Genomic DNA, 6,000 nt, shown 5'->3' with positions numbered 1-6,000 from the left:
TCAATGTTAGTCGCTGTATTCACAGCTTGTTCCCTCGCTGGGCATCAAACTGCACAGATGTAGAGGTCCTGAAGTGCCACAGCACGAGGAGGAATGACCCATTATGCAATCTCCACAGGTTATGGATATTTGAAAAAATGTGTGTCAGAGAGAGAGAGAGAGTCTTTTGGAACATTTGTGAGTGTAATGTTTACTGTACATTTTTTATTGTTAATTTCACTTTAGTTTATTATCTATTTAACTTTCTTTGGCAATGTTAACATGTTTCCCATGCCAATAAAGCCCTTTAAATTGAAATTGAGAGAGATTGCCTCTCTTGCAATCTCTAAACCCAACAATGCAGTAATCAATAACAATGTAATACTAACAAGAACATAAGGTAGAACAAAAACACACGAGAAATCATAATAAAAAATAAGATATTAGGCACAAGAAATAGGTCAAAGGCTTACTTGGCTGATTGAACGAGAGGGTTTGAGAGGAGAGAGCAAGAGTGCGCGAGAACATGCGACCTATCAAAAGACCTGAATCAAGAGAGGCGTTTCAGCACCATTCTCGGGGAGAGTATTTTTTATAGTCTATGGAGTAGACGCGACATTTGCCGCAAGTAGAAAGGAGTGGAGCGATTGAGAACGAAAACGCTTCTTTCATGTGGATTACTTCTGGAAAAAATAAACCCCTACCAAAAGCGGAAACTAGCTAATACATCAGGAACAACATCAAAGACTGGAATTATACGGTAAAATGGTCACCTTATTTGTTAGCTATTTTACCCGTACTGCTGCTAAGGTTGACACGCTCCAGCTAGCTAGACAAACCAGTAGCTATCATTTGTTAGCTAGCTAACACCGCGCTAAACAATGTTAGCTAGCTAACAGCTAACTAGCCAGCTAACTAGCTAGCTAGTTGACCGTATCATATAAATAATGTTCGATCGCTAACAAGCATACATAATTTGATATACTTGATGGTATAGCGAACCGTTCTAGAAAACTAATGCAAACTCGGATGATTTCAATTGATGACTAGTTAGACCTTGTCATAAAACAACAAACCATTAGCTAGGTAGCATAGTTAGCAGGGTACCTAAAGTAGTTAACTAGCTAGAAAGCGTTTGTCACCAACCAGGCATCTTCTGAAATGCCCGTGTTTTAGTACTGTATTTAATCCATTTGGCTGACTACCTAGATAGTGGGCACCGGGGACAATTAATCAGTTACTCCTATGGACAGAATCATTGATTTGTGACACGTTTATCAACACTGCGCGGTGATTCACGTTGGTTGTTGTTGACGTTAGGGGTCCTGACTGCCGAATTAATTTAGAAGCGTACTGCGGCGACGATTTGGCGTGCTTTTACACCAACAGTTTTGTTGGCATATTTTTCGAAATGTACAAGTAAGGTAGGTAGGTAGCTAACTACCTATAGAACATGTTTGCCTGTCAAATTATTTGTTTGCCTACTTTTCTATGACCTGTCTGAAAGTTGGGCCGAAGTGAAAGTTGTACTGCACAGATACATTCATAAAGAAATGAACAAAGGCTTATTTCATGTAACGATAGAGGTAGGGAGAATACTTAACCCAAAACATGACTCACCTCAGTCAACCTACAAATCCCTACTACTACTAACTACGATCATGGTCAGAAAACACACTTGCTTTGAAGGGGGACAAAAGGTCAATCAGTGCTCTCTGTAGGATCATTTATTGAATTACAATTAGGAATTGAAACAATGTGTTCATTGAGCAAACTCATATTTTAGAGTTAAAAGGGTTAGTCAACTATAAGGGGTCTATCAGGGGCCTACATGAATACGAGTCTCTTAGAAATAGTCAACCATAGTTCGCTCTACAGGTAGGTTAACTGTCCCCCAAAAAATGAAACACTTCAGTACATGAGGAATACAAATGATGTTGAAAGCAGGTGCTTCCACACAGATGTCGTTCCCTAGTTAAGTAATTAACATCGTGTTATGCTTAGGGTCATGTATAAAAAAAGTAAACTTGCCCATTATTTTGGCTACCATAGCTAGAGGAGATCTGTGACTTTGAAAGGGGGGTTTCAAAGGAACATAGGGGGTTTTAAAGGGTGTGTGATTGTGTCTGTCATCAAATCTCAACCCAATTGAAATCTTATGGGAGACTGGAGCGGCGCCTGAGAGCGTTTTCCAACAACAAAACACAAAATTATGGATTTCTCGTGGAACAATGGTGTTGCATCCCTCTGATAAGAGTTCCAGACACGTAGAATCTATGCCAAGGCACTTTGAAGCTGTTCTGGCGGCTCGTGGCGGCCCAATGCCCTATTAAGATACTTTATGTTGGTGTTTCCTTTATTTTGGCAGCTACCTATACATATCAAGAATATTGCTGAACATAAGTCTTATTGGACTGACTCGAATGTCAATCAGGCTAGATCATGCTTTGTCTAATACCATATCTTGATTGATGAATATAAACAGAGTGAAATTGCACTGTCAACATTATTTGAGAGAGCATGAAATTGGGGTAAGATCTTTATTTCTGTATTGGCCCTTTTGAGGAACAGACCATAGTTAATAAGGTCAATTGCATGAATTCTGTTGTAGTAGTAAATGTCAGAGCCCAGGCCAAGTGTTTAATTACAATAATAAAAGGGAAATTGGCTCCAAATGCCATTCAGCGTATATTTGAATAAAATGAAATGCTGCTGGTGGTTATTGAACAAGGCCAAGCTGCTCTGATTGGCATTTTGGGTAAAATGCATGGCATAGATTAAATTGTTTTACAATCCAATATCAAATGATGTTCACTGCAAGAGTGGGTAGAGAACAGTTTGTCAAAGATTATATAATTTACTTTGTTAAAAAGCTATGCTTTAAGTTAGTTTTGGCTACAATACGGCTACAATCTGCCTTGAAGGTTTCCTCTGATTTGATTATATCATGCATCATCGTACATCAAGCATATTACAAACACTTCCTGTAAATTATTCCTATGAAGCCACAACAGTGATCTATGAAGCAGCTGAAATAGCCTATTTATGTTGTGCTTATTGATGCATGCTTCCCTGTTTAAGACTGATAAGGAACTGAGGAGGTGGGATAATCTCTTTATTGTAAGCCTTGATCAGTGATGTGTGTTGTTGGTCTTTAAATCTTGTAGAGAGGATTTCTGTGTCTGAATATGTTGTCTGAATGAAATCCCACCTTGAAGTGCAGTCCAGTCGGACTCCTCTATTAAACAGGATCATCTGCTCCAATCAGGGATTGAGATCACCAAGTCGGCTGATAATCCATGGTATTGGGAGAAGAGGTGGTTTAGCCTCCTTTAAGTCCAGCCTCAGAGCAGTCACGGTACCCTGCCTGTCATCTGGACTCAGTTAGTCCAGTGGTTTGGATGGGGAAGGGATAACTGTTTGTGTGACAACCCACCCCCCCTTGTCTAACTGGGTAATGGGGGCAGAGATTATCCCGTGCTCAGTGTGAGGCCGGAGGGAGACCGTGGCAGACAGTTTTACTACTAGTCCCAGTGTTGCTAGCATTATGAAACCCGTAATGGAACTAGATGAGAGGGAATAGCTAGTAGGCTATACAAGTCTGTTGTACACTTTGAGAGGGGAGGAAATCTTCAGATCACTGTGCGAAACCTTTTCAGATGTAAATTTGCAATTCCTCAGTTTGCATAGGCCTATGTTGAATACCGGTATGTCAATTTCCCTAAGTCACACCACAAGAGCTAAACCAGAACACCACTGGAATGTACCTTAAGTCAAGAGCTTTTACGTCCTGCTTTTGAAATATTCCTGAAATAGCAGCAGTCATTGTTTAGAGGAAAAGCGATGGAGAAACGGAGAGGTGGGGGGGGGGGGTTAGTATACAGTAAGTTCTACATGATGTCACAGCAGGGCAGACAATACAGGTCCTTTTCCAAACCGCTATGTGTTGGAGCTATGTGCTGCCTGGGAGGGGACTGACTGACTGCCTCTGGTGTGGGCTGGGACGATCCACTCTGCTGTTACTGTGAATAGGGCTGCAATGAGGAGTTCCGGACGTGTATTCTGAATCCTCAACCTGTGGTGATATCAAATATTAGCAATAGTGATATTGCTGTGCAACAAAGATGTTCTATTTTCTACAGAGATTGCAAAAATCATTATGACGAAGTAGTGCACATCGGTTATGAATGTTTCAACCTCTGTGTTGAGAAATTGTGTTTTTAACTTCAGTTAATGTTTCAGAGAGCACCAAGCCATGAGCCTTGTGGTCTGTATTGTCCAATCACAGAGCAGATACAAGTGTCCCTTGCCCAAGCAAGGGAGAGTGATGATTGGCGAGACAACTTCCTTGGTGGAAATCTTAAAGTTGAGCTTAATAACAACCAACCTGAAGCTATTAATTTACCTAGTAAGCTTATGTATCTGGACTGCAGCCCTTATGTGCCATCGCGTGTTCGCTAACAGATCACGTGAGTTGTATCTGCTCTGTGATTGGACAATACAGGCCGCAATGCTGTATGGGATTTTATTTATTTTACCTTTATTTAACTAGGCAAGTCAGTTAAGAACAAATTCTTATTTCCAATGACAGCCTAGGAACAGTGGGTTAACTGCCTGTTCAGGGGCAGAACGACAGATTTGTACTTTGTCAGCTTGGGGGTTTGAACTTGCAACCTTCCGGTTACTAGTCCAACGCTCAAACCACTAGGCTACCCTGCCGGATGAGTAGTTTGAATGTCAACTAACTCTGGTATGTGCAGTGTTGTATCCTGTATCAGTTTTTTAAATGCAATTTCTTATCTTTTGAATTAATGGTTCACACTGGGGATTTTTGTACCTTTTCGATGTTTGGAACCACACGACCAGCATGTTGAAATGTAGTGGGTGTGTCAGTTCCGGGAACCATAACTGCGGAAAGAGGGGCGCGGCCCATTGGAGCCCAATGAGGAACACAGTCCAGGGGGCCGGCTGTGATGAGTAGCCTTCAAGTCAGGTGATGTCCCTTCCCTTTTCCGTTATTGCTCTTTACAATTCCAGAAACAGAATCCATTCAATTTTTATTTGACTGAGCTCAATTGATAAGTGGGTTTGTTGCTCTCTTAGGGGAATAGGCTATTAGCCTAGGTTAGTTGTTGTAATTAACTAGCCTATATGACTACAACCTTTCGGTGTGTGTGACTGTTATAGTTCTGAGGAAATGGTGGGTAACTGGGTTTATATACGATCTATAAACATGTGTGTTTTGCTTATAAGAGTCCTTTCTGCATGATGAGTAGCTCGTTCAGAGCCGAGCAGCATTATCTGCCTAGTGTTGCTCATTCTGAGCCACACTGGAAGCACTGCTGAGAATAACAGACAGTCTAATTAGCAATTACTGAAGGTTATTAAGCTTGCTCTTCAGATCCATTCACAAAGACTGCACCTGTGATTCTCGGGAATATATATATATATACAGTGGGGCAAAAAAGTATTTAGTCAGCCACCAATTGTGCAAATTCTCCCACTTAAAAAGATGAGAGGCCTGTAATTTTCATAATAGGTACACTTCAACTATGACAGACAAAATGAGAAAATTAAAATCACATTGTAGGATTTTTAATGAATTTATTTGCAAATTATGGTGGAAAATAAGTATTTGGTCACCTACAAACAAGCAAGATTTCTGGCTCTCACAGACCTGTAACTACTTCTTCTTTAAGAGGCTCATCTGTCTTCCACTCATTACCTGCACCTGTTTGAACTTGTTATCAGTATAAAATACACCTGTCCACAACCTCAAACAGTCACACTACAAACTCCACTATGGCCAAGACCAAAGAGCTGTCAAAGGACACCAGAAACAAAATTGTAGACCTGCACCAGGCTGGGAAGACTGAATCTGTAATAGGTAAGCAGCTTGGTTTGAAGAAATCAACTGTGGGAGCAATTATTAGGAAATGGAAGACATACAATACCACTGATAATCTCCCTCGATCTGGGGCTCCACGCAAGATCTCACCCTGTGGGGTCAAAATGATCACA

The 6,000-nt window shown here is 40.9% G+C and overlaps 1 protein-coding gene across 1 annotated transcript in view; it reads left to right on the top strand.

Annotated features, from left to right (window-relative positions):
* Positions 1-564: 564 nt before the first annotated feature.
* Positions 565-6,000, top strand: part of LOC124036232 (nuclear receptor corepressor 2-like) — a 132,975-nt gene continuing 127,539 nt past the window's right edge. The window contains 1 exon segment of the mRNA XM_046350522.1: positions 565-739. The gene's annotated coding sequence lies outside the window, so the exon portion shown is untranslated.

The sequence above is a fragment of the Oncorhynchus gorbuscha genome, linkage group LG05 (assembly GCF_021184085.1).
Source record: "Oncorhynchus gorbuscha isolate QuinsamMale2020 ecotype Even-year linkage group LG05, OgorEven_v1.0, whole genome shotgun sequence".
NCBI classification, from domain to species: Eukaryota; Metazoa; Chordata; class Actinopteri; order Salmoniformes; family Salmonidae; genus Oncorhynchus; species Oncorhynchus gorbuscha.
Note: the sequence above shows the minus strand (reverse complement) of the source record. Positions and strands in the feature narration are given on the sequence as shown.